This window comes from Mytilus californianus, unplaced genomic scaffold (assembly GCF_021869535.1).
Source record: "Mytilus californianus isolate M0D057914Y unplaced genomic scaffold, xbMytCali1.0.p SCAF_3, whole genome shotgun sequence".
Taxonomy (NCBI): domain Eukaryota; kingdom Metazoa; phylum Mollusca; class Bivalvia; order Mytilida; family Mytilidae; genus Mytilus; species Mytilus californianus.
The window spans coordinates 88,064,240-88,076,467 of NW_026262679.1; the positions used below are offsets into that span (position 1 = coordinate 88,064,240).

The following is a 12,228-nucleotide window of genomic DNA, read 5'->3' on the forward strand; positions in this document are numbered from 1 at the left end:
ATTGTATATATATTTTCATGTGTATTTTTGTAAATATATCATTTTATATATTTTCATGTGTATGGTTGTATATTTATTTATATTTTATATAGGTTACTTCAAAGAATTGATAGTGAGGTTGGTTGATCTATTTCATTGTATATATATTTTCATGTGTATTTTTGTATATATATCATTTTATATATTGTCATGTGTATGGTTGTATATATATTTATATATTATATAGGTTACTTCAAAGAATTGATAGTAATGTTGGTTGATCTTTTTCATTGTATATATATTTTCATGTGTATTTTTGTATATATATCATTTGATATATTTTCATGTGTATGGTTGTATATATATTTATATTTTATATAGGTTACTTCAAAGAATTGATAGTGAGGTTGGTTAATCTATTTCATTTTATATATTTTCATGTGTATGGTTGTATATTTATTTATATTTTGCATAGGTTACTTCAAAGAAGTGAAAATAAGGTTGGTTGATCTTTTTCATTTTATATATTTTCATGTGTATGGTTGTATAATTATTTATATTTTGTATAGGTTACTTCAAAGAATTGATAGTAATGTTGGTTGATCTATTTCATTTTATATATTTTTATGTTTATGGTTGTATATATATTTATATTTTATATAGGTTACTTCAAAGAATTGATAGTGAGGTTGGTTAATCTATTTCATTTTATATATTTTTATGTTTATGGTTGTATATATATTTATATTTTATATAGGTTACTTCAAAGAATTGATAGTGAGGTTGGTTAATCTATTTCATTATATATATATATATATTCATGTGTCTGGTTGTATACATATCATTTTATAAATTTTCATGTGTATGGTTGTATATTTATTTATATTTTATAAAGGTTACCTCAAAGAATTGATAGTGAGGTTGGTTGATCTATTTCATTTTATATATTTTCATGTGTATAGTTGTATATATATTTATATTTCATTTCAGAGTTCACTCACAGATGTTTAATTTATATTTTTTTTGCAAATGCAACCTAGAGAGAATTTTTCAGTCGCTGACCTTGAATATGGCTCCATCATGTAGCAGACCAGGAAGAGTGGCATATAGATTTCCGTAACACTCTACGATAGTAACAAGATTAATCTACTCTCAGCTTGTTAAAGGGCCTTTTTGATGGAAGGGACACCAATTTTTTCCAACACACTACTAATTCATAAATTATATTTTTGTTACAGATGAATCTTAATCTACTGTAAGCTTTTAAGAGATCCTACGGTGATGGAAGACGAAAACATACAATGTTATTATAATAAAAGTCAATAATATACAGATACATCAATCTGAGGCCAGAATATCGATCCCCTACCCATATTCATCTCCATTTATTTAAGCCTTACCAAGCTAATCAAGAGTTGTGTCCCTTGGTCTGTCAAACTTTTGGTTTTAGTTTGAGTTGAACTACGGGTATCCTGAAATATTTCTATGGTCCGACTGACTTCGAGATAACGAGAGTCGACTATACATCTGCTACTTCAAAATTGTTTCTCTAATCTTAATTGACTATGAATGTCAGTTTTCCTACTGAAGGTCGGTGGTATTCTCCAGGGACTCCGGCTTCCTCCACCAATAAAAACTGACTGCCATGAAATAGCACAATAGTGTTGAAATTGGTGTTAAACACCAATCCTGATATTGTACAGTAGTTATCTCCCTTTACATCAAATATCTCAGCCTTTGGTTCATTTTCAACTCTCACCTCCAGCATTAGCCTTTCGTTCAGAATAATATATTTACTTAATTACTTGAACTACTGTTTTCACCTATTTTTCATACAAGCCTATAGATATTTATTTTGTCAAAGACTTAAAATTTATGATTCACCTGAATCACAAAAAATGAGTAACTTAGGAATATTAATTAATCACAGTATTCTATTTTTGTTTCCAACATCTCCATCATAGAGATAGAAATGTTGTAGTTTAGTTTAAATAAATATTTTCTTTACACTTTTGTAAACTAGTATAGAGTAGTAAGGGAGATAACTTGCTTCAAATTTTGATTTTATTATCAAATTCAAGTTTCTAAAGTAACCGTTTTTTTTTTTTATTATTATTGGAACATAATGACAACATGTATTAATTTGACTTGTTATAATATCCTTTTTAACAATTGCTCATCATGATTTATAGACAAGTTTTGGGTTTGTAAAGTTTGGGCTTTTCTTTTTAAGAATTTCCTGTTTGATTAAATATTACTTTTTTTGGAGCAGCTTCATGGAAGATGGTTAAAGAAATCTTCAACCAAGAGGCTTTACCTAGATAATAAGAAGGCAAGTTTTTTAAGCCAAACAATTTCTATACATTTTCTAGAAATATTTGATAAAAAGTGCAAATAAGGAACAAGAAACACAACTTTATTTTCTGCATGCAAAACACTGAGAACTGTTTAATATTTAAAGATACATTTACCAGGTATATTAACAACATTTTCTTTTAAAATAGAAATAGTAAATCCTGAGATTGGAATAAAACTTCCAAGGGGAGAGAAATTCAATTAACATCAAGATTTATTAATTCAATGGGAGATAACCCTGTAAAATATTCAGATTTGTTTGCAGTTGAAATTCAAATGATTATTCTTTGACTTCTTTTTTGTTTTCCATCTATATTAATTTTACAAACTTAGTTGTTGATGTTATACTATTGTGAACATGTAGTAAGAAATCAAAACAATATTTAGTAAATGTTTATGTTGACAGAAATGGATTTATAAAATATATAATGTATCCATTTTAATTCTTTTTAGGTTCTTTCTGTGACATGTTTTCATGGTGTTGGGAATAAGACTTGGGATCTAATACAGCTAATATGAAGGTAAGTACCAGTATGTTATTCCAGTTTTGAAGAAAAAAAACCAAATGTATTGTAAAATTTCTTGGGTATCTGGCTCTAGGCTTATAAGAGGTGGTCAGAAGTCTACTCTCTCATTTATCGGTACCATTATATAAGTAAATTTAAGGATCTGATGTAATTACATAAAAATTTGCTGGGTTGCTGGATAGCTGTTTAATCCACATGTTCTCAACATCTATTACACATTTGTAGACTATTTCTATTAAATATATATAAAGTATACCAACATTATGATCAGTTTAAACATTTTTTAATGACTAATAATTTTATATTTCAGGTTAGCATCACAGTTTGTCTGTAAGGATTGAGGCGCCAGGGAATGGCCATTGGAGCTGACTTTTATGGTAAGAATCAGTGCACAAATTAATGAACTCTTTATGTAATAGCATGTCAATTAATGAACACTTTATGTAATAGCATGTCAATTAATGAACTCTTTATGTAATAGCATGTCAATGTAGATTTTTCATGTAAGTGTATCACTGTTTTTTAGTTATCTAAATTTGTCCCACTATATAAGAATTAAGAGATGTGATATGATTGCCAATGAGACATTTATCAACTAGAGACTAAATGACAAGGATGTTTACAACTAAAGATCACTTTACAGCCTTCAACAATGAGCAAAATATATACTGTATGGTTAAATGTTATTCGCATCATAACTGTAACGCCCAGTTAATTATTCTTTTGCATTAAATAATTTGCTTCAATTATTTTCATATAGTTTTGACAGATACGTTTAAAAATGTATATTTCTTTTTCAGGTAACTTTAACTGTGGCTGCACAAAATGATTGGGTGATATAACTGTAGCAGTAAAGAATGTAATTCAGACAATTTTGTGTGTGTTTGAGAAAATGTTTATAATTGTTTACAAACAAACAAAAAATAGTGTAAAGATTCTCCATTTTCAACAAGATTGGAAGTTATAATTTGAATTTTAAAAATCTCTTTGTACCATTTAAACCAAAGGATATATTCAGGTAGCTCTACTTATGTCCATTATTGTTTTGACAATTTTTTTGTTATGCATATGGATACTGAACTGGTTTTTGGCATGTAGTTTTGTTTTGAGTTCATAGTTCAGATTGTATTCATTATTTTTTCCCCTGTGACTAGATTTGATTGGTACTTTGAAAATGAATTGAAATGGACCAATTTTATTTGAAGACCTACTCCTTTAGATATATTAATAATGGTCTGTATAGTCAAAACACTTCCAGAAGTTAAGAATGGAGAATCTAAAAAAAAAAAGAATTAAAAGAAAAAAATGTTTTTTTTAATGAAATGTATTTATTGGGTTTCACCATTGTTAAACATATATCTTTTCCAACATTTTGTTTTTTATGCCCCTGCCGTAGGCAATGGAGGCATGAAGTTTTACCCTTGATGTGCTGTTGTCCATCTTTCTGTCCTTCCGTCTGTCTGTCCCATTTTTGTTTCAGCACTCTAACTTAAGGTTTGCTTAGTGCAAATTTTATGAAACTCGTACACAATGCTAAGAATCAAAACTTGCAGACAGAGTTCAAATTTGGGCAGCTAGTCATTTATTGTTCAAGAAACATAGCCACTATGGCTAAAATGGAACATAGGGGTAAAATGCATTTTTTTGCTTTTGAAGAAAATATGACAGATACAAAGAACATTTAAATGGCATTTTTAAGCCACTCATTAATATATATTGAAAAGCAAAAATAATCATTGATGAAAGATTTAAGCAAAAAATTACAGGTGAGCGATTCAGGCTCTCGAGAGTGTCTTTTTTTATTTCAATTATAATATTTTTTTTTTTATTTTTGTTAAATATAGAAGGAATGTGGAGTTCTAACAGGCTGAAATTTAGGGAAAAGGGAGGTAATGACCCTGTTAAACTCCTCCTCCTCTTAATTTCCTCAGTGATAGGGAATATAACTTATTATTTACTCAGTATTTTTTTAAGATATCAGATGTGTACTAGCTAAAAGGCTATTATTTAGAGCTTTTTAAATAAAATATGTAAGCAGAGGTTTAGAGAATAGATATGCAGGATGGGAGAAATCATTGGTCAATACAAATGATTGGGTAAAATTTTCAATGTCACCATCAAGAGAAATTAAAAATAGAGTGAAAGTAGGTATAAAAGTAAACTCGATCAAGAATGTTGAATAAAATTGCAAATTCAGACGACACTTGACTTGCAATTCCTACCATTTCATCACTGGAAGTTGTACATCTGTCTTGAGCGAAGCCAATTGGAGGCAGTACCTCTTAGTGAAGCTAATTGGAAGCAGTACCCTCTGTCCTTGCGAAGCCAAATGGAAGCAGTATCTCTGTTGAGTGAAGCCTATTGGAAGCAGTACCTCTGGCTGAGTGAAGCCAATTAGAAGAAGTACCTCTGAGTGAAGCCAATTGGAAGCAGTACCTCGGGCCTAGCGAAGCTGATTAGAAGCAGTACCTCTAGCTGAGTGAAGCCAATTGAAAGCAGTTCCTTCGAAAAATTAATTTAACACTAATAAACAAATTTTATTTTTAACATTCATTTAAATTACTTTTATACTTACTTTCATTTTCTATTTATTATTACTCCCCCTGTTGATAATATGATGTGCAAATTATCACTTCAAGATTTATTACCGGGGTACTCTTCTGTAGTTTATATCCTGATGAAGGTACTCTAGGAACTGAAGCATGCCTATCTCATTAAATTACTATAGCAATCCCAAGTATTGTTATAAAGACTATTAAATTACAATTATTATAAAAGAATCTTTCAAAGACCATTCAAATAAAAATAATTTTAGTTTATGCGGTATATTTGTGGCGATAATTTAATTTACTGTGCAATTTTCACATAATGTAACTTTAAATGTAAAATACAATGAAGTACTTTTTTTGGATTCATTGTTAAAAGTTGGGCTAGAATCATTCGTTCTTGGGTTTATAAATTCATAAGTAAAGACTGCAGTCATATCAGTTTGTTAAACATAATCATGATATCCTTGAAATAAAAGTACTTACGGCACCAAATAGATTTTACTAGAAACGTGTGATGAATAAAGGCAACAGTGGTAGTAAAATGAAATAGTTTTAAACAAAAATCAAAAATAAGGGTTTCCGTTTTTATTTAAACAGGAGTGAGTTATATGACAGTTGTTTTCCATTTGTTTGATGTATTTGAGCTTTTGATTTTGCCATTTGATGAAGGACTTTCCGTTTTGAATATTCCATGGAGTTTTGTATTTTTGTTAAATTTCACTTTTAATAAACAATTCCATTGACAAACCTCACATGCTTTGCAAATGTCAACAATTTTTGTAAATTTGTGATATAGCGAGAAAAAAAATTACAAAATTTTGAGTAACTTTTTCATATATTTTGATAGCGTTCACTTTCTACCCAACATTCGTAGTGTCAATTTTCTTTTTACATGTTTAAAATACATGTAATATGTTTTGCTTTAATTTATTTTTTTGCATATGATCAATTGTTTTTTTTTTGAATAATTATTCATTATACTGTCTTTTTAAATAATTCCTGAGACGGTCTTTAGAGCATTGGTCTTTGGACACAGGTTTCCAACTTTTTCCCGCTACACAGTTTTTAAAGAAGTTTGACAGAGGTCACTGGTTTTAGTTGGTTGTTCCTGGCCGGTGGGATTGTCGATGATAGATTTTTTTGTCATTATTTAGTATTTAACAGCATACATTAGCATTTCATCAATTATAATTTTTATGATTTCCTTTTATGTATATATGCTTTAATGATTTGTATTAATGTATATTGTTTTGATAATCATTAAAAACAGACTAGCTGTCTGGGTTATCAGCAATATGAATATATTGTTTGTTTTGTTTAAGCCTAAATATTTAAGGGATAGAAGTTATAGTAATACTATATATATATATATATATATACGAATAGACTTGTAAATAAAATTTATTTGACAAAACCAGAGGCAGAATAAGGGGGCTCAGGGTACCTGGGTCCCTCTCTTATGGAATACATTTATGGTTCAGACTTTTTACCTTTTCCACTCCAAACATTGCGTTGTTTAAAGCCCCCCCCCCCCCCTTTTTTCAAAATCCTGGATCCGCATCCGAAAACCTTAGTTGTAACGCATTATACCCATGCCAAAAAGAGGGGTATATAGTACGTGATGTACATGTCCATCCATCCTTTTGTCCATGCGTAGCAAGTTTGGTTTCACTGAGGGTTTTCCAGATAATAAGTAAAGCTTGACAAAATCTTTTGAAGTATTTTAAAAGGCAATGTCATGGGCCATAAAATACAGGTCAAGTTCAACTTTGAAGGTTTTGAAATTTACCATTCAAGAGGAATGTGCCCTTAGTTAACTTAAAAGTTTGGTTTTCTTCGGTTTCAAGTAATGAATATTCTGCTTGAACAAAACCTTTTGAAAAGAAAATTTCATGCACCATAAAATACAGGTCAAGTTAGATTACGATTTTTTTTCACATTTACTGTTCCAAGAGTTACCTTTGAAAATGGTATTTCTTTGATTACTGGATGATAATTATAGTACCACTTGACCCAATCCTTTGAAATCAAACACAATATCATGAATCATCGAATACAGTTCAAGGTCCATTTTGATGGTATTTACATCATACATTCAAGAGTTATGCCCTTAGTTACCTTAAACATTTAACTTATGAAGTTTTCTTGTTTCCAGATGATAATGAATGAAAGTACTGTTTGACAAAAGATTTTTCTGATTTTAACACTGTCTTATGAAACATAAAATACTAGTCAAATTCAATTAGAGTTTTGGTATTTTATTTACTGTTTTTTCTTCCAGCAGGTGTATCTGATCACTTATTGGATCACTTAAATCTAGTTTGAATCTGGATGGCAATTGCAGGTCACAGGAAAGAGGTATCTGAAGGGTTGTGTTTCACAGGATTTTATTTCAATCACTCAGTTAAGTTTAGTTTATGATTATTTTATTCCAGATCAATTAGACAAACAGGATTAGCTTCAACTTATGAACTGGTACAATTTTTTACTGCGATTCAAGTTGATTTTTCAAAGATGCACACTCCATACATATGGTTTAAAATCAGTTGTTTAGGTCCTTCGTGGTCTTATATGCACCATTAAGCTACATTGTGCTCCTGCACTGTACGCAATTGAGATCCTTTGCTGTGTTTTTAGAGGTCAGTTTGTATATGTTGGGCAACATGTTAATTTGAAATAGCATTTGAAGGTACATTATTGCACATCTGTTCAACAAAAAAAAAAACATTGACTTTTCCATACAAAAAATTTCTGCTGAAAAGTAGCTTTGCCATCACTTGGCACCCTTTGCAGTAAACTTTAAAAAAAAAATCCTGTAAAACTACAAGGCCAAATTTACAAGAATTTTCCATTTATGAATTAAAAAATTATTAAGAAACTTAAGGTTTCAACTCCTTCAGGCAAAGTTGATCCTAGAATGATTTGTCTATTATTTTTAGGTCCTTTTTGGTGATCTAGCTCTTCAACTGATTCAATTCTTATTCATCCTTGCCTTTTAAATATTTAACTTTGAGTGTTCTTGAAGAAGGTAAATCCAGAAAAGGGCTTCGGAAACATGAAATTTATAGTGTTGTTTTCATATACTGTTTGAATACTATAATAGATGGAGAGAAACAGTAAACATATCCAGAACAATTAGTTCTATAAATAAGTAAACATGGAGGAAATCATCAAGTTGCCCCTTATAAGAGTTGTTGCCCTTGTAGATGATTTTAACCCTTTTTTTGCAGAAACCTCAATAGAGAGAAACTGAATGAGAAAAAATGTTCCACAAAATAAGGGGTTATGGTTTATTTCAAAAATAAATATTCTGATTCCCAATTTGATAAAAAAAATATTCTGGTCAAGCAGATGACAAAAAAAAATATTCAGAATCCAGATTTTCCCCTTACCTTATAGTGTTAAATATTGAAAAAAATAATTTGATTGATAGCGTTGAAAAACTAAATAAAATTGATCGCGCTTTGTGCGTAAAAATTTTTTCTGACTCAAGACAAAAAACCATAATCCCCCCTTGAAGTTAAATGGTTGCTCCCTTATTTCTGTTGAAATATTGTTTTTGTCAAGCCTGCGACTTTTGTCGCAAAAGCAAGACATAGCGATTCTACATTCCATCGGCGGCGTCCACAAATATTCACTCTGTGGTTAAAGTTTTTGAAATTTTATCAACTTTCTTAAACTTATAATCCTGGATTTCTACCAAATTTGGACAGAAGCTTGTTTATGATCATAAGATAGTATCCAGAAGTAAATTTTGTAAAAAAAAAAATCCTGTTTATCCGTATTTTACTTACAAAATGGACTTAGTTTTTCTGCCAGTTAACATTACATTCACTCTGTGGTTAAAGTTTTTAAAATTTAAATAACTTTCTTAAAATATACTGGATTTGTACCAAACTTTGACAGAAGCTTGTTTATGATCATAAGATAGTATCCAGAAGTAAATTTTGTAAAAAAAAAACAACCTGTTTATCCGTATATTACTTATAAATGGACTTAGTTTTTTTCTGCCAGTTAACATATTACATTCACTCTGTGGTTAAAGTTTTAAAAATTTAAATAACTTTCTTAAACTATCCTGGATTTGTACCAAACTTGGACAGAAGCTTGTTTATGATCAAAAGCTAGTATCTAGAAGGAAATTTTGTAAAAAATTATTTCCTGTTTTTCCGTATATTACTTATAAATGGACTTAGTTTTTCTTCCAGTTAACATTACATAAAGTCTGCAGTTAAAGTTTTTAAAACATTTATTAGATTCATAAACCATCCTTGATTTTTACCAAACTTGGACAGAAGCTTCTTACAATCAAAAGATAGGATCTAGAGGAAAATGTAAACATTATTTTCTTTATCATTTGTTCATTCAATAAATTTATGTTTCAACTCTAATTTTATAAATCTATAGATTTGATTGCATATATACTGTATTTCATTTTTTACAAGCATAACTTTTTTTCATACATTTCAAACGTTTTATTTCATTAACTGTAAATCTATTATGTGCATTCCCCTATCACACTGAAGACATAGACAACTGCAAAAGTAGGCGAGACACTGGGTTCCGTGGAACCCTTACAAATTTTTACACATTTTATGCCTTTTTTGTAAAAACCTTAATGGATAGAAATTGTAAAAAATTCAATCAACATGGCCAAAATTGTCAGTTGACTCCTGATATGAATTTTTTGCCTTTGAAAGATAATTTTTGCTCAGAGAGCCTGAGACTTCTGTAGCAGAAAGCGAGACATAGGGATATTGATCCGGAGGCGATGGTGACCTTAACTATCTACTTAAAAGCTTAATATTTCAGAAGGTAGAAAACCTATATGCTTCATACTTTGTATATAGATGCCTTATGTTATGAAGTTTCCATCTGTCATATGTTCATTGTCCTAGAGCACATTTTTATGGTTCAGTGACTAATTGAAAAAAAAAAAAAATTTTGGTCGAGCCAGAAGTCGCAGAAAGCGAGACATAGGGATAGTGATCCAGCAGTGGCGGCGGCGTTAACAAACTTCTTAAAAGCTTAATATTTCAGAAGGTAGAAGACTTGGATCCTTCATACTTTGTTTATAGATGCCTTATGTTATGAAGTTTCCGCCTGTCATATGTCCATTGTCCTTGACCTCATTTTCATGGTTAAGTGACTACTTGAAAACAAAGTTAAGATTTTTAGTATTCTTAATTTCTCTCTTATTATGAGTAATAGGATAACAGTTTTCGCTTGATTCGACCTCATTTCATGGATCAGTGAACAAGGTTAAGTTTTCGTTAAGTCCATTTCTCAGATACTATATGCAATAGGTCTACTATATTTGGTGTATGGAAAGATTGTAAGGTGTACATGTCCAACTGGCAGGTGTCATCTGACTTTGACTTTATTTTCATGGTTCAGTGGTTAAAGTTAAGTTTTTGTGTTTTGGTCTGTTTTTCTAATGCGAACTGTATGCAATAGGTCAACTATATTTGGTGTATGAAAATATTTTATGATGTACATGTCAGTCTGGCAGGTTTTATTTGACCTTGACCTCATTTTTGCTGTTCATTGCTCAATGTGAAGTTTTTGTGTTTTGGTCTGTTTTTCTTAAACTATTAGCAATATCTCAACTAAATTTGGTGTATGGAATGATTGTAAGGTGTATATAAGTTTGTTTCTTAGATACTATATGCAATAGGTCAACTATATTAAGAGTATGTAATGATTGTAAGGTGTACATGTCTATCTGGCAGGGTTCATCTGACCTTGACCTCATTTTCATGGTTCATTGATCAAATATAAGTTTTCTTGGTTAAGTTTGTTTCTTAGATACCATGTGCAATAGGTCAACTATATTTAAATCGTAGAATGATTGTAAGGTGTACATGTCTGTCTGGCAGAGTTCATCTGATCTTGACCTCATTTTCATGGATCATTAATCAATGTTAAGTTTTCCTGGTTAAGTTTGTTTCTTAGATACTATGTGCAATAGGTCAACTATATTTAAAGCATAAAATGATTGTAAGGTGTACATGTCAGTCTGGCAGAGTTCATCTGACCTTGACCTCATTTTCATGGTTCATTGCTCAATGTTAAGTTTTTGTGTTTTGGTCTGCTTTTCTTAAATTAAACTATAAGCAATAGGTCAACCGTATTTGATGCATGGAATGATTTTTAGATGTACATGTCTGTCTGGCAGGTTCATCTGACCTTGAACTCATTTTCATGGTTCATTGGTCAATATAAAGTTGTCATGATTTGGTCTGTTATATTATGTATATCATAAGCAATGGGTCAACTATAATCGGTGTATGGAATGATTGTAAGGTCTAAATGTATTTCTGGCTTGGTTTATCTAACCTTGACCTCATTTTCTTGGATCATGTTAAGTTTAACTGATACTTGTAATAAAACTTTAAATTTAGGACTTTCAACATAAAAGCAATGATCAGTAAAGCAGGCAAGACATTTCAGTGTGTGCACTCTTGTTGTAGAAACCATAGAGATTAATTGAATGATTGTTGGTCTATATCATGGCAATAATGTAATACAATGCAATGGAATAACTTTATTGTCAGTTAAAGGCTCCCTTATCTGTACAGTAATTACAATCATTCAATACAATGACTATGACTGATTCATAATAATTGCTTAATAAGTACAACAGAGTATGAAAACGTAAACACATGTATAAGCGTTGTTTCTGACCTGATAATTTTAAATATTAATTATGTGACCACCATATTTGTGATGAAATCTACTTTCAAAAACTTTGAATTTTTCTCCTTTGAACCCCAACTTCCACAAAAAAAAAAAAAAAAAAATTATTCAACGACAAG

At 30.2% G+C, this 12,228-nt stretch overlaps 1 long non-coding RNA gene across 1 annotated transcript; it reads left to right on the forward strand.

The window, feature by feature from the left end:
- Positions 1-2,785: 2,785 nt before the first annotated feature.
- LOC127733587 (uncharacterized) lies at positions 2,786-3,763 on the forward strand. Its single transcript, XR_007997129.1, has 3 exons — positions 2,786-2,855; positions 3,172-3,238; positions 3,662-3,763. It is a non-coding gene; the product is annotated as an uncharacterized LOC127733587 (long non-coding RNA).
- Positions 3,764-12,228: the final 8,465 nt, after the last annotated feature.